We start from the raw sequence: 23,257 nt of genomic DNA, 5'->3' as shown, positions 1-23,257 counted from the left end.
AGGTAGTTTCTATTATTATTCCATTTTACCGATGAGGAAACAAAAGTAGACAGAAAGCAGGTGACTTGCCTAGGATTGTAGAGCTATTAAGTGTCTGAGGCTGGATGGTTTGAACTTCAGGTCTAGTGCACTATTGTCTGTGCCACCTAAGGCACCTAGGTGAATTAGTGGTTTATTATAAGTTTTACAATCCACAGTGCTTGAAACATATAGCAGTGATAGCTATCATAATATCCATCAAAAGAAGAAAAGGGACGCACAGACACACACACACACACACACACATGCCTGTGTCCCATTGAGAAGAGGGGTGGGTGGAGGCGGGGATTTTTCTGTGACGACTAGAAGTTCTCTTTGGGATGAGGGAGCCTTTTAGTAGGGTGATACTAATAGCAACCTTTTATACACACCCTTCCCTTCCCCCACTCTTCCAAGTCTGACTTCAGCTGCCTCATCTGTAGCCTGGACTTCGTCCAAATGGTGGAAAGTAGGGCAATCTGTCTTGCAGAACCAACAGGATGGAGGAGACAGGTCTATGGTTCCCCTGGAGACCACCAGGATCCTGCCAAGAACAGATCCAGCATCTCCTGGACTGTGGCCACGTGGGGTTTCTTCCCATGCCTGTACACAAAGATGGGTCCCATTGTAGGCTCAGTCTACTATCCTGGCAGGCCCTTCAGTGTGGGATTCTAGAAAGAGCCCTGGACATGAAGCTGGGCTCTGTTGTTTACTGGATTACTTTGGGCAAGTCATGTCATTTCTTGGGGCCTTCATTTCTCTCCTGTGAAAGAGGAGGTTGGACCTGATGATCTGTAAGGGTCCTTCCAGATCTAAAACCTATGCTCAGATGAATTGCCTAAACAGAATAAAGGGCTAATAATAATAATAATCTCTTTTTTTTCTATAAAACCTTAAAGTTAATACTTTCATCATAATCACCCTGAAATGTGGTATAAATACTATCATCTCCATTTTGCAGATGATCCAATTAAGTTTTGGGGAGCCAAGTGAGACCCAGGGTCACACAGCTTATAAGTGTAGGATCAAATTTAAATCAGTAAATGTTTATTCACATACAGAATATGCAAGGCCTTGTGCTCTGCCCTGAGAATATAAACTTTATAAAAGTTTATTTTAATTCCTTCCTTCAAGATAGGAGGCATAAGTCAAGTTCATAAATAAGAATGCACAATACAAAATGCAATTCAAGAGAATATAAGCTCTTTGAAGAAGGATTGCTGTGCATTTATCTTTGTATACCTCACACCTTCACACGGCCTAGTATATAGTGGGAGATTAATAAACATTTGCTGAATAAAATGATGATAAAAGGGAAAGTGGATAAAATACTAGAAGAAATTTGAGAACGAAGAGATAACTTTCAACTGGGGAATTCAGGGAAGGCTTCTTGGAGGAGGTAGTTCCAGAAAGAAAGGAATGATTTCAACAGATAGAAAGGTGGAGGAGTCCATTCTATTCCTGGGAACAGTGAGACAGAAGGCATGAGAAGGGAGTATGCTGGGAATCAGGGATGGTGAGTTTAGCTAGAACATAGAGGGTATGAAAATTAGAACTCAGTGTGTGTAGAGAGAAGTTGGAAGCAAGATAAAAGTTGAAGATGTGATGCAGGACTTGGTTGAAGAAGGCCCTGAATGCCAGAATCAAGAGTTTGTCCTTTATTTGGTAGGCACAGAGGAACCCCTGAGTAAACAGTGATGCGATCACAGAAATACCTTAGGAGAACATGATCAGTCTAGTCAGGCCAGGTTTAGTATTTTTTTTTTTGTGAGGCAATTGGGGTTAAGTGACTTGCCCAGAGTCACACAGCTAGTGAGTGTTATATGTCTAAGGATTTGAACTCAGGTCCTTCTGACTGTAGGGCCAGTGCTCTATCCACTGCTCCGCCTAGCTGTCCCGTCTAGACTTAGTATTTTTAATTGCTATATTGTACAAAGTGGAAAGGGTAGAGGCCAGGTGACAGCTAGGAGGTGGAAGGCTAGGCCTGACTACCTTCCCAGGTGCCTTCTAGCTCAATTCTATAATCTTACAATTCTACATTCTGTGTAGATGTGTAGATGTGATAATTCTGTAACCATAATAGGTTATATCTCTCCCTTAGGCCTGCACAACCTAGGTATTATCCTTACTATCTACCACCTCCTACCCCACTCCACTTCCCGCCATTCCCAAGCTGTAGCCAAGGTCTGCCAATTTCACCTTTCCAATCTCTCCCAAATATGTCCCCTTCTCTCCTCTGACACTGCCACCATGAGGTTCATTCCCTCATCACCTCACACCTGTTGATGGGTCTACCTGCCTCAAGTCTCTCTCCACTCCACCCTCCATTTATCCACTAAAATGATTTTCTTAAAGTGCAGGTCTGACCATGTCATCCCTCTGTTCAATAAACTCCAGTAGCCTCCAAAATCAAGTCTGTTTGGGTGTTCAAAACCCTTCATAACCTACCCCTCTCCTACCTTTGCAGTCTTCTTATATTTTACTCCCCACCACGTACTTTTCAATTCAGTAACACTGAATTCCTTGCTGACTCATGAACAAGACACACCATCTCTTGACTCTAGGCACTTTCTCTGGTTGTCCCTCGTGGCTGGAATGTTCTCCTTTCTTAACCCTGCCTACTGGCTTCCCTGGCTTCCTTTAAATTCCAACTCAAATCCCACCTTCTACAGGAAGCCTTCCCCAAACCCTCTTAATTCTAGTGCCTTCCCTCTCCCATTTATTTCCTATATGTCCTGTATCTAACTTGTCTGCACATATGTTTGCTTGTTGTCTTCCCCTTAGATTTTGAGCTCCTTGAGAGCAGGGACTGTCTTTTGCCTCTTTTTGTATCTCCAGTGCTCAGCACAGTGCCTGGCCCATAGTGTGCACTTAATAATGCTTACTGACTGTGCAGCACTCTAAAGTTTACAAACCATTTTTCCATTAGCTTGTTCCTTAGATGATAGGATCCAAAATTTTAGCATTGGAAGCTACCCTGGAGATCATTTGAGAGGCCAAAGAGGCCAAGAGGGGAAGTCATCTGTCTTGTCCTTGGTCACACAGCTAGGTAAGTAGAGCAGAGCTGAGATCCTAACCCAGTTCTTCTGATCCCAGATTCAGTATTCTTTCCACAACATTACATTACTGCCTCCTCAAAACAACCCTGTAAGGTAGTTGATGATAGTATGAATAACTAACATTCAGACAGATTTTTAAATTTCCAAAGTGTTTATATCTAATTTGAACCTCAACATGACTCTGTGAAGCAAGTATAGTAGGTATTGTGATTTCTCTTTTAGAGATGAGGAATCTGAAGCACAGAGAGGGTAAGTGATTTGTTAAAGGTCACACAGCTAGTCAGAAATCGGATTTGAACCTAGGTCTTGAGAAAGCTATATTCCTTGCCCAAAGTAACTCAGCTATTGAATGTGATTCTAAGATTCTGTAATACTATGACTATATAATTTTTTTAAAAATACATGCATGTATCAATTTATTTCTTTGATAATCTCTTCTTCATTCATTAGTCTCTCTCTTTGCTTGCCACTCTGAAAGCATAGATCCACTAAATCCTTTTATTCTTCCCTGATTCCCTCTTCTGTCATTACCCACCGTGAACTATTCCATACTTTTTTTTTCTCCTCAAAGTTCCTCAATGCCACCCAATCTCCTTTTCTTATCTTACCTCCCATTTTAATGAGAAAATCAAGGCCATCCCTCTAGAGCCTCTGATCCACACCTCAAACTCTTTATTACCATCTTTATCACTACCTTAACTTCCTTTGGTCTAGGTCTCCTAGCCTTTCTCCTAGCCGAGGCCAATTTCCATCCCTTTGAGCCAAATCCAGGAGTTTTTCCATCAAAATCACTTGCTCTCACTTTCCCTTTTTCTGCTAATCCCTGAACAAAAGGATGATAAAGCATTTGTTGAGGGCTTATTATTGTGCTAAATGTTAAGGATACAAATACTAAACAGCCCGTGCCCTCAAAGAGTTTACATTCTAATAGAGGTAGACCACACACAAAGTGGGGTCCTGGCTCTGGAGTAGTGTTTTGGTTTGGAAAGTCACAGGGAAGGTAAGAAGAGCTGGGAGAACAGATCAACACATCCTTTCCAGTAGCTATAGCAGTACTGATTGGATTATAGTTCGAACTATAAAAGGAGGTGGAAAAGGATAGTGTGGAGGATACACTGGTGAAGAGGTAGCCAGGGAGTAAAGTGAGGCATGGCCTGGGCTGGTCTGATATTGTGGACTAGGCAAGAAATTCACCAATCAGAACAAGATGGGGTTAGGGAGGAGCCCTGCCGTCCCCTCAAGCTATTGTCCTGTAATTCTCCCCGCTTTAACTGCCTACCTCCTAGAAAGAATCATCTACACTCCCTGCCTCTATTATTTTTTTAAGTGAGGCAATTGGGGTTAAATGACTTGCCCAGAGTCACACAGCTAGGAAGTATTATGTGTCTGAGGACACTCAAGTCCTCCTGACTCCAGTGCTGGGGCTCTATCCACTGCGCCACTTAGCTCTCCCTGCCTCTACTTTCTTACTGCCCTTTCAAGACCTTGGCATCTGCCATCTGACCCCATCACTCTCCTAAAACTGCTCTTTCTAAGGTTACCAATGATCTTTCATAGCCTTTTCTCAATTCTCATCTTTCTTTACCCCTCAGTAACTAACTTTTGATCATTCCCTCCTCTTCCTCACTACTTTCTTCTTTTGGTCTCCACAATGTTACTGTCCCCTGGTTCTCCACCTACCTAACTACTTCTCAAGATCTTTTCATCGACTACCTCCAGTATGGGCATCAGGGGGTTAATAGTGTGTCCCAGGCCACTCCTATTATACAGGCACATCCAGGATGCTCAATTCCCGGGGTCCTTGTCTTTGCCCTATGCTGTCTTCCAGGTCTGAGATAAACTCCCACCTCACTTCTGGATTCACTAGTTTCCATCAAACATCAGCTCAAGCGCCATTTTCTTCCTGGTCTCTAAGTTACTGGAGCACCACCCCCTCCCATTATATTTTATTATTTTTGCATTGATTCTGTATATAATCGTAAGTACACACACACTGTCTCTGCCATTAACACGTAAGCCCCTTAAGGACAGGGGCTGTTTGAATTTTTTCTTTGTAGTTCTAGGGCTTAGCACTGGGCCTGGCACAAAGTAAGTCCACAATACATGTTGCTTGATTGATAATATTTGCACTCGTTTTAGGAAAATGCATGTTTAAGTGAAAGACAGAGCCAGGATTTGAACCCACATTTCTGGTTTACTTCTCTCTCCATTACACCATTGCTTCCCTCAGGGAAATAAAAGTGTCTTCCCTTTTCTCTAGCTGTCATGATTGCTATACCTGGATATGAACTACACTTCTATCTCTCCAGCTAGTTTTCTGGGTTGAGAACGTTGTGCATTCCCCTGACTTTTATTATCGTCCTATTTGGTGACAGTATTTTATATTAAAATGCAGAATCTATGATTCAGATTGAAAGCTGGAAGGAAGGTAGAACTTGAGGAAGGAAGTCAAGTGCTGTGGCTTGGTCAACTGGGGAGGGAAGGGACATGAAAATCAGCAGGGTGTGGCCCACCTCCTCCCCACACTTCCTCTGGGGCCCTTTGATACCTGCCCAGGAGCAGTGTAGGAAAACACCTTCACCACTCCATTGATTTTCTCATTTCAATCAGACCCCATGGGCAGATGCATAGGGCACAGAGTTTACAAAGTCTGACTTGGAACGGACCAGAGGAAAGAGGCTGCTAGAGCCTTGACTAGAGAATGTTTATAGAACTAGAAAGAGCTATATACCATGAGGAACAGAAGTGCAATTGGACACTGACTCAAGGTCAGAGGAGCTGGGTTCAAATCCCGATTCTGACATTACGTGTAATCTTGGGCAGATCATTTAACCTCCATGGTACTTAGCGTCCTCTTCTGTAAAATGAGTAGGGAGAACTAGATGACTCGGAAGTGCCTCCTAGCTATAGATCCATGGTCTAGGCACTAAACACTCGGGATACAAAGACAAATGTGAAAACATGCCTGTCTTCAGGGAGTTTATTTTTTAATGGAGGGAGGGTGAAGACAATATAGACACATATGATTATATACAGAATATATACAAAATTGATGGAAGGTAAATTTTAGGAAGGGGTTGGGCCAGGGAAGGAAAGGTATCACAAAGAAAATGTTCTTTGAGCTGAGCTTTGAAGGAAACCAACAAGAATGTTAGAGATAGAAGGGACCTCAGGATATATAACATAGGGATTTGGAGCTGAAAGGGATCTTAGAACATATGAATTTTAAAAAGTCACATTGATTGATATATTGTTTTTAATATGGCCTAAATTTCTCCCTGTACTTCTCCCCTACCCTCCTCAGAGAGTTTCCCAAATAACAAAGAATTTTTTTTTGGGGGGGGAAGGAAGAGGAAAAAAAATCAATACATCGAAATAATTTGACAATGTATGCAATGTTCCACACCCATAGACCTCCATCCCTTCCTTGCAAAGGAGCTCTTCTTTGGGACCAAACTTAGGTCATATAATACTAGAGCTGAAAGGGGCTTTAAAGACCATCTGGTCTAATTCTTTCATTTTATAAAGGAAGAAACATTTTACAAAGCAGGTGAAGGGGTTGTCCAAGGTCACATAGTGAGTTAGTGACAGAATCTGGCCTGAATCCAGGTTTTACGACTCTAGGTCCCCCACATTTCCTACATGGTCTGTTCAGAGAAGGAGGAAAGGAAGGCTGCTACTAATGTAAATGCACTCATATCCTCTGGGAAAAAAAACAAAAAAAACACCAAAAAACAAAATTGTTACCTTGCCAAAGGTACTTAAAACTTATTGCTTTGGGAACTGGAGCAAATTGAGGGGCCCTGGACGTGCTGCCAGGTGGCCAGGACAGGAGGTTAACCCACAGAGTTACTATAGCAACAGCCTCCTCTTTCCTGTATGTTGTGCAAAGGTTGAAGCTGCATTTTGAGAGTAACTGAACTGGTTGTCATAATTTACAGATGTCTTGCCAACTACACACCCCATACTCTGCAGCTCTGTCCTCTTCCCTCTGGGGCTCAGCACCCCACCAAGCTTAGGTTCTTATCAGAACACCACAGAGCCCATTGGCCTCTCATGATTAGGACCAGCCTCAGCAACAGGCTACTAGGACTACTGAGGTGATGGCCTACATGACTGGCCTCTCTAGAGATCCCCTTTCCCCTCCCCCTTTCCCCTCCCCCACCCAGGAAACCCTGGAGAAGCTGCCTGGGGTTCATAGGGCATCTATATAGAAAGGACTTTTAGAAGGTTACCATTCAATTCATTCCACAACCATTTATTTTGTTAAGCTTTAATCACTATTTCTAGCCATGGTTGTTGCATAGAAGGGTCTATAATCATCTACTTGATAAATTCTTGTTGAATGTAGTAAGTTTCATCAGAGCAAAATTGCTTCATTAGTTATCTGTATCCCCAGCCCTAATACATTCTCTGGTATATGTTGTTGTTCATTCTTTTTTATCGGGTCTGACTCTTTGTGACCCCATTTGGGTTTTTCTTGGCAAAGATACTGGAGTGGTTTGCCATTTCCTTCTTCAGTTCATTTTACAGATGAGGAAACTGTGGCAAATAGAGTTAAGTGAATTGTCCAGGGTTACACAGCTAGTGTATGAGACCATATTTGAATTCCACTTTGCCCCCTAGATGCCCCTGGGAAGGAATTTAGAAGCCAACTAGTTCAACTGTCTTATTATACTGATGAGGAAATTGAAGTCCAGAAAGGTTTGGATTTGCTCAAAGCCATTAGAGTCCTAAGTGGCAGATGTGAGATTTGAACTTGGTTCCTCAGATTTCAAAACCATCACTCTTTTCTCTGGACCAAGGTTTTCCCATAGGGATTGAAAATGAAATGGGTTGAAGATATATAGGAAACTAATGGAAATATATAAGAACAAGAGCCATTCCACCATAGATAAATAGTCAAAGGATATAAACACACAGTTCTCTAAGGAAAGTATTAACAATCATGTGGGGAAAAAATGCTCCTAATTACAAATAATGAGAAATGCAAATTAAAACAATTTTAAGGCTCCATCTCACATATCAGATTTGTAAAGAGGAGAAAAAAGTAAAATGACAATTGGTGGAGGGCCTGTGGATGAAGGCACACTGATGTACTACTAATGTAGTTGTGAATTGATCAGACCATTCCAGAAAGCAATTTGGAATTATACCCCAAAAGTCACTAAAGTGAGCATATCTTTTTGACCCAACAACACTACTATTAGACTCACACCCAAAGAAGATCAAAGGCTGAAAGGATCCTCATGTACAAAAACAGACATAGCTGCACTTTTTGTAGTAGCAAAGAATTATAAACAAAGTGGGTATGCATCAAGTGGGCAATAGCTGAATAAATCATGGTATAATAGAATATTATTGTTCTGTGAGAGATGATGAAAGGAATGGCTTCAGAGAAACCTGGGAGGACTAGTATGAACTGATGCAAAATGAATTGAGCAGAACCAGGAGAAAAATTTATACACTGTAAAGGAAAACAATTGTGAAAGATTTGTTTACCATAATCAACATAATGGCCAGCCACCAATTCATGTTTCACAACTCTTCTAGAGGAGGTGGACAGGAAGTGGACTGGAGGTGTGAAGAGTGGCATGTATTTCTGATGATGTGTAAATTTGTTTTTCTTAGCTTTACCTATTTATTATTACAAGGGATGGATTTTTGTGAGAGATTGATAGGGCAGTAGGGAAATAATGATAGTAATATTTTTTAAAATGAGGGGAAGCATCAAAATGAAACATTAAAAAGTACATAGAAGCAGGATGTTCAAAAGCAGACATAGACAAGAAGATGGAGAGTGTTAGAAATACCATGTCAAGTTTAACACACGCTTTAAGCAAGGCTGTGTAACAGGTTTGTGGTAGCATGTAAAATCTTCTTTTCTCTTTCTTTTTATATGAAAATGTTTGTCGATATTTGTCAAGTTCATTATTAAAAATTTTTAAACATTAAATGGAATGGACTACATTCTGAGGCAGTAACCTTTCCATTACTGGAGATGTTCAAGAAAAATGTGTCAGGCTTGGTGTAGATGGGATTCCTGTACAGAGCAGAAGGATGAATTAGAAGTCCTCTGGGACCTCTTCCAACTAGGGGAATGTGTCAGAATCCCAGCTTTTATTACCTCTATGACCTTGGGTAGTGACATTTTAATTTTTCTGGTCTTACTTACCTCCATTCACTTAAGGCCTTAAGGAGGCTAGTTCTTAATTCCACAGATGGCATTAACAGAGAAGAGAACCATGGGGGGATGGGGGAAGTGGAGGAGAGAAAAGAAAGAGGGGGAGAGGGAGAGAGAAAGAGGAGAGGGGGAGGAAGAGGGGTAGAGGAGAAAATGAAGAAAGGAGAGGGAGAGAGTAATAGGGAGGAAGGCAAGAAAGGAAGAGGAGATAGGGAAGATGGGAGAGAAGAGAGAGTGCGATGAAGAGGCTCAAAGGGTGGGAGGAAGGAGAAAGGAGGGGGGGAGGGAGAAAAGGAAAGTAAAGAGGTGGGAGAAGGGGGAGGTGGGGACAAGAGGGGACAGAGGGAGGGAGGGGAAGGAGAAGATAGGGAGGAGGTGGAGGGAGGAAAGGAAGAGAGAGACGAGGGGAAGAGAAGGAGGTGAAGGAGAGGGAAGGAGGTGGAAGGAAGAGGGAAGAGGATGAAGGAGAGGAGCCCCCAGGGGACGGGGGGGGGGCGAAGAGGCTGTAGAAGCAGTAAAAGAAGGAGGCGGGAGAGTGAACGAGTGGGAGGGGGCAGAAAGGACCTTCTAGGGGGCGGAGATTCTTTCGCCCCGCCCCTTCCCCGCCTGTCCCGAGTCCGCCCCCCCCCAGTCCCCGCCTTTCTCCCGCCTCGCCCGCCCCGCCCCCCACTCTTGTCTCCGACCAATCCCAAAGCACTTTAGATGACTGTGGGGCCTGGGCGGCAGGTATGGCCAATGGAGAGGCGCGTTGTTGGGCTGCGGGCCCCGCAGGCCGCACCCTATGGTGAGGGGAGGAGCCGAGGGGGGCCGGGCCCGGAGGAGAAGGGGAGCGGGCGGAGGGCGGGGGAGTGTGTCCGTGGCTGAGGCTGCGCCGCCGAGGCTGGAGGGAGGCGGGGCCGAAGAGAGGGAGAGAGAGAGGGGAGCAGGGGAGAGCGGGGTAAGGGACAGCCGGGCGTTGCTGCTGCCGCCGCCTCCGCCGCCGCTGTTGTTGCCACAGCCTTCGCCTCAGTCGCCTCAGTCGCCTGTGCCCTCGGAGGGGAGGGAGCCCGCGAGCGAGCCCCTCGCGGCCTCAGATTCTCTGGTGGAGGTGAGCAGGGGCGGGGGAAGGCGGAGAGAGGAGGGGGAGGAGGGGAAAGAGACTCCTTCGGGGGAAACAGGCTGTCAAGAGGCTGGGGGGGGCGCTGTTTGTGGGGATTGTTTATGGGGAGGGGCCTCTGGGGTCTTGGAGGAAAGCAGAAGGTGGCGGGGTCAGGCTTTGGATAGAGGGGTTATGGGGGACCCTGTGGTTGGGAGGAGGGAGCTCCCTATAACAGGGGGTTCGGGTTGGGGGAAGATAAAGTATGGAAGGTTCTGCCGAAGTGGGGTCCCTCGGGGGGGGGATGGAGGAGGGGGAGGTGACGAGGAGGGGATTAGGCTGTGGGGAGGGGACTAGGCAAGGGGGCGCTCAGGCATCGTCTAAAGCGGGCTGAAATTAGGGTGGGGAAGCTCAGACTGGCTACCAGGCACCAGGGATGGGGCAGGGTGGCCTAGGCTGTGTATGAGACAATTGGGGGAGTGGGGGTGGGGGTGGAATTGAGGCATCCAGGTAATACAGCAGGATTAATGAGTCCTGGCATTAAAGCTTTAGGCAAACGAAGGGGAGTTAAGTGGGCTCTCTCATATTGTGAAAGTAGGGAAGGCTTGGGGTGAGGGTTCAGTGGGTATGAGGGACAGTGGTTGGTTAAAAAAAAAAAATTCCAGCAGGGGCTTGTCAGACGGAGAGGAAGGATGAATCTGGCATTTAGGGTAGTGAAGCCAGTGGTGTGTGCAGAAGATTGGGGCGGTAATCCCTATTGCATATTTTAGTGTAATGCCATTGCGGGTTTTCAGTGTGCACAATCTCCGTTCCCTTGCTTATTGTATTAAAGCAGTATGGAGGATAGACGGCTATAATTATTTTGCTCAGATTGTGCAGGGTGACAATGAAGGAAAGAGTGCTAGGAGAGATGGTTGATTTGCAGTTTTTTATGTGATAGAATTGTGCAGGTTTTTTGTTGACTAGTGAAGCAGCAGCATCAAGGGTAGGCCATGTTCTATGGGGATTTTCATGAGTTAAGTGGAAGATGTGATATAGACATATAAAAATGGTTATGTTAATAGTATTAATACAATAAAGTGTTGAGTACTATCAGCTACAAGTTCTTTTTTAGAGTACAGGTGTATATGTGCAAAATACATGTGCTTGTTTTTTTTATTAAATACATTGAAAATTACCTCAGCAAAAAAAGGGGAAAAAGGAAGAAGGGTCGGACTCGATCTTTCCTGAATATTATTGCAATTGGTAGTCATTCATTAACCTTGTTGTTTTTTAAATGTTTCAAAAGGTCCTTGTTAAGAATTATCTTTATTTTCACTTTGGAGATTCATGGCCACAGAATATTCTGTAGGTATAACTGCTTTTAGGATAGTGGGTAGCTACAGGTATTGCCACCATACCAATTCATATAATACCCTTAAAATAGCAGAATTAGATTGTTAGACCCAGGGAATATATAATGATAGCTGATAATAGTTTTGTGTTGAATAAATTAGAGTATTTTTTCTTTTTGGTGGACGGGGTTGATTGAAGGTTTACTAATGTGAATTTGTGAAACAGAAGGGGAAACATAAGCTATAAGGACAACTGGCCTATATATATGTTTTTTGAAATTAAGGTTTTTTTATTGATGACTTTTGTTTTTATATCACATTCATTTCCACATTTATCCCATTCCCTCCCCAAGCCATGGAGTCTTCTCTTGTAACAGTGATCTTAAAATGAGGGAAAAAAGCAATTCAGTGAAATTCACTAACATGTCTTATAGCATATGTGCTGTTCCATACCCATTGTCTTCCACTCCTGCAGCGAAGGAATGGAGGGTCATTTTCTGAACTCTTCTTCTGGTCCAAGCTTGACAGTTATAGTTACAAAGCATTTAGTTTTGTTTTATCATTCTTTTCTTTTACAGTATTTTTCTTGTATTTATTGTTTTCCTGATGGTATACACTTTCTTAAAGTAAACTCCAGGACTATATTGTGAGCAATTTCTAGTTGTTTTGACAGACACACAAAGAGGTTAAGTGATTCACCCAGGGTCACACAGCTAATAAGCATCAGTCAGAATTTGATCTCAGATCTCCCTGATTTCAAGCCCCACACTCTATCCTTTATACCATGCTGCCTTTTATTATGGTTTATACCATGAGGAAAGGAAAAACTGTAGACTTGTGTGCTAAGGAAGTGAATGGTTTTGGCAGTCAAAACTGCTTTGGAAAGACTTTGATGTGGTTATATCGTGCTTGCTGTATCACTGTAGGGTTAGTTTACTACTTGTGGCATGTTTTGGTTTAAGTCTTAAAGTTGCAGAGCAATGAGCCTGACTAGAATTTCTAGTCTGGAAGGTGTTTTTCCCTTTTTAAATATTAATATTGTATAGGCAGACTATTTTATACTATTCCGTATCTGAAGTTATCTGATGAGAAGGAAACAGTTTTGATTGGTATTGTACTGCATATGTTCCTTGGAATGATTACATATTTTCAGTTAGCCACTTCTAGATAATTTTATTTTAGTTTGACTTTATCATAATATGTTTCAAAAATTTTTGTAATGAATTTTTATTGAATGTAATGTATTGTTCACTCAATAGAAGCTTACCATGCAAATTGTTTTCTGTACTTGGCATTTTCTTTTATTCATAAGAACATCATGTTCAGAGAATAGATTTGATAATATATTTTTGGTATATTTTATGTTTGCAAAATGGAAATATTCTGTATAAAGTGTTGTCTGGCAACAATAGAGTTGTCATAGTTAGATGAGAATGAGGATTTAGCTTCCCTTGTGTTCTCAAATAAATTGTTTTGATTAGACTACTGGTCTCAAAGACCTCAATTTTGTTTTTCTTTTTAATTTCTTCAACATTTCAAACATCAGTGATTTATTTCTCTGTTCTGGTTATGCCCAGGAACCCTTCTACCTATTGGTAGATAGATAGATCGTAACAGAACTCCATCTATTAGTAATTTTTAAGAGTTACTGTGGAACAAAATAATTCATTGCCTTGTGGTCAGCCTGGTGGTGAAGCTGTCATCCTTAGCTAGCCTTGTCACTAGATTATATTAGAGCCTTTTCTTGGTTGGTAGGACACACCAGAGCTTATGGCCTACTGGTTGATCTTTCAGAAACTCAGGGTCGCTTCCATGCTAGGATATGGCAATTGAAGAGTAGGACTTTGATGGAGGTTCTACTTAGTTATTTTTTTAAATCAAATATTTCAGTCCCAACAATTTAATAAGTTTTTTTAAATGTGCTAAATTCTGAAAAACTTAAAGCACCTAGCTCTTCTTTGTTCAAGCTAACTTTAATACCAAAGTCTTGTTGGTTGCTTTTCCCCTTTCTCTTCCCTGCTTGCCTGGTCTCTTGGCCTTGAGCCATCCCAGAACCCAGCCAGGGACTGCTTGTGGATAGGAAGACCTGCTACCGTTGCGGGTGTCCTTCCCCCTCTCCCCTTTCTTCTTCACTCCTTTGTCTTGGCTGCTTGACTGATCACATTTCCCATCAGACTGTGCTCCTGTTTTTAGACTTCTCCATTATGGCCCCACGAACCTCATCCTGTAAGATCACATCTGCCTTGGTACTCGTATCTCATCAGTACCCTCTGCTCCTGGGACCATGTTGATTGGAGGACAGAACAGAGAACTCCCAAAACTTTCATTTAAGGAGGGCGCCCAGGCCAGCTATCTTTGCATTCTCAACTGGGCTGCACTCCTTTGGACTTCTTGGTCATGCCACCACCCTCCTCTGACTTCCCCCATTAGTTTGTAAGCTCCTTGAGGACAGGAACTAGCTTTCCTTTTCATAGTAATATCCCCAGAGAATGTTTATTGACTGATTGGCATGTGTTGGATGAGACCAGAATCAACAAATCTAGTGCATCTAAATAGATGGAATTTCTTCAGGCTTTACCGTCTGCCCTACCTCAAAGCCCTGAAGTCTCCTGACACTGTCATCTGACTTGCTTATGGAACCTAAGGAGCCCTGGGTCCTACCTCTGTCCTCCCGCTGAACCTTTAGTACTTCCAGGATCTTTACATTTGCCTTGCTGTTGAAATTTCTTTTATGTGTTATCTCTCCAATTAGAGTGAGCGCCTTGAGAGCAAGAACTCTCTGTCTCTTTTTCTCTTGGTATCCCCAGCACTTAGCACAGTGCTTAGTACATAGCAAAAGCTTAATAAATCCTTTTTCATCCTGTTTTCATTAACCAAATAAATCACCAAAGTCACTTTTGTCTGGTATGAATTTTCTGCTTCTAGTTTCCATCTATTTATTTATTAGATTCTAAAATGTTTAGCTTTGGAGATTTTGGAAGAACTTGAGATGAAAAAATTTAAAAATGAAGATTTAAGTTTGTAATAATCATAAGCCTCAACTTTGAATTTGAATGTGTTTCTGTTAATGTTACAAGTGTGTATCAAGTTACTATCTGGACATTTGTACCTCGAAAGTTCTTGGTATGTAATATAGAAGTAGTCTTCTAAGGCTTCTTCATAACTCAGATTCATAGCCCAGAAACTCTTTAGTCCTTCAGGGTAAATTAAGTTGCTTTAGGGAATTAAAGTAGACTGACCTAAGTGTTGAGAGCTGTGTGGAACAGTTTTCCACCAAGTTTTAAAAGGGAACAGTCTTTCACTTAACATTGATAAAAATACTCTTCTAAATAGTTAATTTTTTTGATGTCATAATATGGAATGAACAGAGGGCCCTGAAGAGATATATAATTTATGTGAGGCCATCTTTAGTTCAGGAATTTTGTGTAGTCGACTGAAAGCTTAGAGAAATGGTAGTTAATTTTCGACTTTACATCTTTTTTGGGGGGGAGGCAAGTGGAGTTAACTGACTTGCCTAGGGTCACACAGCTAGTAAGTGTCAAGTGATTGGTCTGAGGCCAGATTTGAACTCAAGTTCTCCTGACTTCAGGGTCGGTGCTCTATCCACTGCATCACCTAGCTGTCCCCTCGATTTTACATCTGAAGCCCTCCCTCCTCAGCTTTGAAATTCAACAGCAAGAAGCATTTATTAAGCACTATTTCTTCTGTACTGAGAATTGGGGATATAAAGACAGTAAAAAGCAACTCCTTCCCTACAGGAGCTTACATTCTAATGAGGGGAGACAACATTCAAACAATACATTGTGAAATATAAAGGGTAAATTGGAGGTAATCTTGAAAGGTACAAGGTGAGAGGAGGAGACAGAGAAAGGCTTCTTAAAAAAGGTTGGATTTAAGCTGTGTCTTGAAGGAAGCCAGGAGGTAGAGATGAGAAAGCATTCTAGGCATGGGAATAGTCAGGAGAAAGGCACAAAATCAGGAGGTGGAGCAAGAAAGCCAAAGTTGTAAGTGTAAGAAGACTGGAAAAGGTGGGAAGGAGCCAGGTAATGAAGAACTCTAAAAGCCAAACACAGGAGTTTATATTTGGTCCTGGAGGCAATATCGAGTCACTGGAGTTTATTGAATAGAGGAGTGACATGTTAGACCTGCACTTTAGCAAGATTGATTTGGCTGAGTAGAGAATATGCTTTAATGGAAAGACTTGATGTGGAGAGCTAGAAGGCTATTGTAATAGTCCAGGTGTGAAGTGATGAGGGTTTGAACCAGAGTGGTGGCTCCTTCCCTGCTGATAACAACCCTATACTTAGATATCCAGTCCTTAAAAAATTCTCACTTGAGAGGAACATTTCTTATGTATCTCATCCCTTTCACAATCACCTCCTAAAAAAAGAGGTCTGTACTCTTTGTCTCTGCTTCGTCTCTTCACAGTCTTTTACATTTTGTCTTCCAGTTCTTCATTCAACTGAAACTTTTCTTCCCAGTTGCCAACAATCTATATTTGACAGTGTTGACCACCCTTTTCTCCTGAATACTGGATTTTCTTGATAGTGTTCTCTTTTGGTGCACTTCCTGTCTGACTACTCTTCAGTCTCCTTTGCTGATTCATCATCCTTATCATTTTCACTCATTTTGATTGTGCCTAACACTCTGGCCTAGGCTCTTTTGTCTTTTTTTTCTGCACCCCTTCATGTGGTGATCCTCATCAGCTTTCATAAATTCAATTAACATCATTAACAAATGATTCCCAATCAATATGTCCAACCGTAGTCTTTTCCCCGTGTTTTAGTTCTGCATCATGAACTGCCTCTTGGACATTTCCAAACTTCCTTATTATTACTGCTAAGGATACACCCAGGTTTGCAACCTCAGTTTTCCCTCAGTTACCAAAGTTTGTTTCTCTTTTCTAGAGGGTGCTAGGTTGCACGGTGGATGGAGTGCTGGGCCTGAAATCAGGAAGATCTTATCACTTCCTAACTTTGTGACACTGGACAAGTCACTTAACTTCTGTCTCAGTTTCATCAACTGTAAAAAAAGAAAAAATGGAAACAATAATAGCCATGAAGATCAAATGAGAATATTTATGAAACACTTAGCCCAGAACCTGGCATTTAATAAATGCTTATTTTCTTCCTTTCCCTTTCCATATCTCTTGCTTATGTCTTCTCTACTATATGTGGCCACCAGCTCAGTTCATTACCTTTCACCTAGACTATTGCTACATTCTCCTATTTGGTCTCCCTATCTCATGCCTCTTTCCACTCCCTATTACCTCTAGAATCAAGCTTAATCTTTGTTTGACATTAAAATTTCTTTGCAATCTATCTCCTTTGTACATTTCTAGTATTTTTATACTTCCATGTACTCTATTGTCCACATACTGGTTTACTTTTCCATACACATGAAACTTCGTCTCCCATCTTTGCAATTTTGTCATGACTGTCAGTAATCTCTAAAATGTACTGCCCTCTCACCTTTGCCTTTTGCAATTCCTGGCTTCCTTCAAGACTCAGCTTAAGTGCCACCTTACGCATGGAGCTTTTTACCAGTTCTCTCCCCTTTCCCCAACCCAGCAACTAGTTTATTCATCAAAACTACCTGGATTTCATTTTGTATATTTTATGTATATATTTATATGCACATATTGTTTTCTCCTTTAAGGGCAGGTATGATTCTACTTTTGTCTTTTTATCCCCAGCATTTAACATAGTTCCTGGAACACAGTAAGCACTTAAGAAATGTTTGATGATTGATTAGGTCTTCTCTTATTTGTCTTGACTGCTCCATAGTCTCCTTGCTGAATTTATCGTCTGTGTCCTCTGTCCTAATTGTGGATGGACTCTAAGACTCTGTTCTGGACTCTTCTTCTGTCTCTACATTCTCACTTGGTGAGCTTATCAGCTCCCATGGGTTCAGTAATTGCTGTGTTGGTGATTCCCAGATCTGTATATACAGCCTTAAGCATCATCAATTGCCTGTGGGGCATTTCAATCTGAATTTCCTGAAGGTATCTCAAACTCAGTCACTTTTATATCCATACCCCATTATGCCTCTAGATATAGCACTACCATGGTATTATTCACCTAAAGGTTCACAGCCTTGGTGATTCTTAGCTTCTTAATCTCCCACAACTGCATTTCATAATCATTTGCCAAGTCTTGTTGATTCTACCTCCACAACATATCTTATAACCATTTCCTTCTCTCCACTCATACTGTCATCACCCTAATTTCTTAATCAGAACCTGTCACATAATAGGTGCTTATAAATGTCTGTTGATTGATAGTTCCATCCCTCATTACCTTTCTCTTGGATTCTTGCAATAGACTTCTTTTTTTTAATTTTAATATTTTATTTTTTTATATTACATGTAAAAACAATTTTCAACCTTTGTTTTTTACAATTTTGAGTTCCAAACTCTTCCTCATTTTCTCTCCCCTGCCCCTCATTGAGAAGACAAGCAGTTTAATAAAGTTTATACATGTGCAGGTATGCAAAACATTTCCATATTGGTTATGTTGTAAAAGAAAACAGACCAAAAAACCCAGGAAAAGTAAAGTTTAACATCGATCTGTATTCATATTCCATCAATTCTTTCTCTGGAGGTTGATAGTATTCTTCATCATAGGTCCTTTAGAATTGTATTAGATCTTCGTATTGCTGAAAATAGCTAAAAGTCATTCACAGTTGATCGTTGTACAATATTGTTGTTACTGTGTATAATGTTCTCCTGGTTCTTCTCACTTCACTTTGCATCAGTTCAAGTAAGTATTTCCGGTTTTTCTGAAGCCATCCTGCTCATGATTTCTTATAGCACAACAGTATTCCATCACAATCATATAACACAGCTTGTTCAGGCATTCTCCAGTCAATGGGCATCCCCTCAAGTCCAACTCTTTGCCGCCACAAAAAAGAGCTGCTATGAATATTTTTGCATTTATAGGTCCTTTTCTTTTTTTTTTAAAATCTCTTTGGGATACATATCTAAGAATGGTATTTGTAATAGACTTCTGACATCTCTCTTCATCCACCCTTTCCTCTCTCCAGTCTATCATGCACACAACTAGAAAAGTGATATTCCTAAAGCACAGGTCTAAGAATGTCACTCCCCTGCTCAGTAACTCCAGTGACTCTTTAATGCTTCTAGGTTCAATACAAACTCTTCTGGCATTTAAAGCCCTTTATAACCTGGTTCTAAACTACCTTTGAATGAATGAATGAAATAAGCGTGAAGGCTTCCTGTTTGCTAGGTACATGCTAGACAATCCCTACCAGAAGCTTGCCTTCTATAAGGGGAATAAGGACCAAAGGTGGGTTATTTGGTCTGGAAAGTGATCAAATGGTGATTGGAGTCATAGGCAATTGATTGGAAATCCTTTCTAGGAACTCTAGTCTTGATTTGATTTTTGTTCCCAGAACTAGAGGTGGAAAGGAGATGGGCAATGGGACTTTGAATGCAGCCTGTCAGGAAGATGGCTAGACAACTGTGGGAGTTCTGGGATGGCCTACAGATTATGAATTCCCACCAATCAGAAACCCAGGGCCTGTTTCCTAAACTTTACATAATACTTTTAATTTGCTCTGAGGTTTAGCTAAATTGGCCAACATAGGAAGACAGTCTCTTTCTCATCTCTGTGCCTTTGAATGAGCTGTCCCTTATTCCTGGAATCCACTCCATCCTCAGTTCTTTTGATCTCTAGCTTCCTTCAAAGCTCCACTTAGCCACTTTTCAGTTTAATCATGGTAGGTATGGAAGAAAAGAAGAATCTGCCGTCTTTTGGAGAATCCCTTCTGAAAAGGTGAAAGATCTTTTAAGAACAAAAGGCCAAACCCTTGAATGAAGAAGGTGGTTATAAAAAGGCTTCCAAAGGTACAGGAAGATTATCTATGAAAGAGCTAAAGCGTACCATAAGAAATATGTACAGATGTTCAAAAGTGAAATTTGACTGGCTTTACTATTAGCAGGCACTACAAAGCTGAGAACAACTTCCTCTGGCCTTCCAGATTGAAATGAAGAAGAAGACTATACATTTTTGTGGAAGGTAGGATGCTGGGAATAGGGAAGGCCAGATCAACAAACTTATTAGAAGAATGAGCTTAAGGTGTCTACAATGATTATTTGTTTATTGGTCTGTTAATAAAAATGCCTGTGATTAGAAAAAACAAACAGCTCAGCTAAATGTTGCTTTTTTACATAAGGCCTTTCCTATTCTTCCATCTGTTTGTGCTTTCCTGTCCAACCCCCTAAACAAATTACCTTCTATTTATTCTCTGTAAGTATGGATATTCCTCAAATAAAATGTAAGCACCATGAAGGCAGGGACTTTTTCATATTTGTCTTTTTATCTTGAGTCCCTAACACATGGGTGTTTAGTAAATACTTATTGATTTATAGTGAGGCTCTGGACTTAGTCTATAAACCCAGATGGGCACAAGCAGGTAGGGCTCCAGAGTGTGACTGGTTATCTCTTCCTCCTTTGCCCGAAGTTCTAGAGGTTCACTTCAGGGACAGTAGGATTCTTTTTCATGCTACAGGCTCAAGCCTTATCCAGTGTATTCTGTCGGGTGCTATGTTTCTCTTCACCTGAAGGCTTACAGCTGTTCTTGCCTTCATCATCACCAGGAAAAAGAGACTTTTTCTCTATTGAAGCTGTTTTTTTGTACACTCAATTCTGACCCAGTAGGTAGTTAAAAGGCTTTTCTTCATCACATAGAAAATCTTCACTGTACAGGAAACCGTCACAGAATGCCTGTGCATGCTCTGAATCTAGGGCAGGACCCCTCCATTACATGTTATCATGAACTTCCAGAAGCAGACTCAAAAAATTCCCCAGGCATTGGGCAGGAATCCCTGTGTATGACTAGACTTTCAGTGGCCAGTTCCTTGTTAAAGATTGATTAATGTTAGTGTAGAGAAAGCCCCCCATTGATACAGATATAACCATCAAGTCTTTGTTTTAGACTCTTAAATTCTAGGGAGTTGAGGTAGCTAGATGGCTTAATGGAAGCCTGAGTTCAAATCAGGCCTCAGACACTTGCTAGCTGTGTGACCCATGCAAGTCACTTAACCCCTATTTGCCTTAATCTACTAGAGAAGGAAATGGCAAGTGACTCCAGTATCTTTGCCAAGAAAACCCCATGGACAGCGTTGAAGTGCTGTAGTCCACAGGGTCATGAAGGATCAGAAATGATTAAATGAAAAAACAAGAATATCCAAACCTTTTGGATAGATTCTTAAAGCAGTTTGACAGGAGTACTTGTTTATAATTTATAGTCTTTTTACACTTAATTTTAATTATAATACTGATCCCCTTAATGCCAGTGCCTTTTCCTTTGTTATTTCCAACTTATCCTGAATATATGGGGGTATGTGTATGTTTATATATGTGTAAAAGTGTGTGTGTGTGTGTGTGTGTGTGTGTGTTGTGTGTGTGTGTACTTTTATGTACATATCCTGTTTGTATAAAGTTGTTTATATACTGTCTTTCCCATTAGATCATAAGTTCTTTGAGAGCAAAGACTATCTTTTGTCTTTTTTGGTATGTACCCAGCTCTTAGCACAGTACCTAGCACATAGTAGGTGCTTAATAAATGGTTGTCAACAGACTGATTAATAGATAGGATTTATATCATGTTTTAAGGTTTACAGAGCACTTTTCATGTTATCTCAGTTGGTCTTCTTAATAACCCTGTGAGGAAGGTTCTTTTATTCTCCTTTTACAAACGAGGAAACTGAAGCTGAGAAAGGTTAAATGACCTGCCCACATAATTAGTATCTATGGCAGATTTTGGTCTTAGGTCTCCCTGACCCACCAAGACCAGACAGACTCTTTCCACTGCAGTACTTAGCTACCTACTTGTCAGTAGGACTCTTTAGCAGTGTTATACAGCCTATCTTTTTACCTTATCTTTTTTATTATAAAAGAAAATCAGATGTAGTTGATAGTAGCCTACTAACATAGTGAATTGAAGAATGCAAATATTTTCTTTTTTTAAGTAAGCTGACATTTACAGATATACAATTTCATCCTTTGTTGTTACAAGGGCTTATCTCCTGGATGATAGGCATTACTTGTTTTAAAATAGTTTAACTTATTTTAAAATATTTGGCTTTTCTTACATGGTAGTAGCTAAGTCCCTCACGTTAACAGACTGTGGTATTACTGACTCAGAGTTTGGTGTATTTTCATCACAGACTATATTGTGAAAATAGAGAACTTGAGTGGATATATTAACTTGTGAAGTTTTCAAGAGTTTAGTGTTTCAAGTGTTTGAAGACTCAAGGTTATAATTAATCTCATCAGTTATGGTCAGTTTTGGAAATAATATTCATAAACCTACTGGTTTAGAGTTCTAAGGAACTTGAGAGGTCATCTTATTATAAATCTGCATATTTTATACCTGGGTTAATTGCGGTCCCAAAGGGTTAAGTGACTTGCCCAAGGTAATGCTTTAAAAACCAGACTTTGAACCTAAGGCCTCTGCTAGTATGATGAAGGTATCCTGAGTGCAGCTTGGAGAGGAATGAAACATGGCTAACATGAGCAGCCTTCCCTAAATGGAGGCTCTGAGAAAAGCCATCCATTTAGAGGGAGAGGCCCCAGGGGAGCATAGTAGTGAAAGTCTAGGTTGGAGTACAGAAGAGAAATGAGGTACAGTGGCAAGGCAGATGGTAATGCATTTTTTAAATTCTTATTTTCGTGGATAAAACTACATTTGTTTAATGGTGCCAAAGGCACTGGTGGTCAGTTTTGTTATGGGGTTCTCAGTATCTGCAGCTACTGATGAGGCAGGGCCACAGCAACTTCAGGGATGGTTGCCCTGCCTCATCTCCTTAAAATAGCAGCTTCTCTGGATGATGGCTTCAGGGGCTGAGCTAAAATAAAAGCAGGACTGTTTGGGGAAGGTGGAGAGGTGCTGCTATTATTTGGGGCTCTTGGGTTACCTGCTATTTTACTTTACCTTATATTACCTTTACCTTGCCCTTTATACTTAGAAAAGTTTACTTAAATAAATTATTTTTATGTTTCATAGTATGATACATATTGATCACTATTATTACTATAATTTGTGTCTTATTTCAGTGTCTTATTATAGAGCAGAGGTGACCCAGGATGTTCAAGACAATGTCAGTGGAGCACAAGTTTTGGCAGTTCTACCTGACTTAAAAGACTTCAGGCACAGTCCAAGTGAGATACTAGATTGGCTGTCTGAAAAACCTACGTATACTGCCTATAAGTACTATGCCTAGCGATGTATTAAGGAAAAGTAAATCACTAGTAGGTTGGATGTTTGTTGATAAATTATTTGGCCACACTGACCCATCTTATACAAATAAAACTACAAAATAGCCTAATTTCTATGTGACTTTGCAATGATGGTAGAGTGGCAAAATAGAGTCATATGGTTTTTAGGTAATCTTTAAACATTTTAACTTGAGAGAAATGATTATTAATAACCAATAATTTGGGGAGGTCCAGAGTTCCCTTTTTCTAAAGTCCTGATTTTTAAAAGTTCAGTCTTTTGAAGGACATTGCTTATAATGAGATTGGACTAATTTTCTTGTTCAAGACCCCCATTCTGGTAGAAT

The 23,257-nt window shown here is 41.0% G+C and overlaps 1 protein-coding gene across 14 annotated transcripts in view; it reads left to right on the top strand.

Annotated features, from left to right (window-relative positions):
• ADD1 (adducin 1) overlaps positions 1-23,257 on the top strand; it is a 144,835-nt gene that overhangs the window by 16,762 nt on the left and 104,816 nt on the right. For 2 of the 14 annotated variants that reach the window (XM_020992184.2, XM_020992183.2), the window contains exon 1: positions 10,144-10,348. The exons of 1 other annotated variant lie outside the window; for it this stretch is intronic. The gene's annotated coding sequence lies outside the window, so the exon portion shown is untranslated. Of the gene's footprint in view, positions 1-10,138; positions 10,349-22,835; positions 22,857-23,257 lie in introns of those variants that run through there. 11 more of the 14 variants (XM_020992173.2, XM_020992175.2, XM_020992176.2 and 8 more) reach the window with 8 other exon arrangements.

Source organism: Phascolarctos cinereus, unplaced genomic scaffold, assembly GCF_003287225.1.
Source record: "Phascolarctos cinereus isolate Bilbo 61053 unplaced genomic scaffold, phaCin_HiC Scaffold_9;HRSCAF=440, whole genome shotgun sequence".
Classification (NCBI taxonomy): domain Eukaryota; kingdom Metazoa; phylum Chordata; class Mammalia; order Diprotodontia; family Phascolarctidae; genus Phascolarctos; species Phascolarctos cinereus.
The sequence above is the reverse complement of the archived record's forward strand: the minus strand, read 5'-3'. Positions and strand labels throughout refer to the sequence as shown.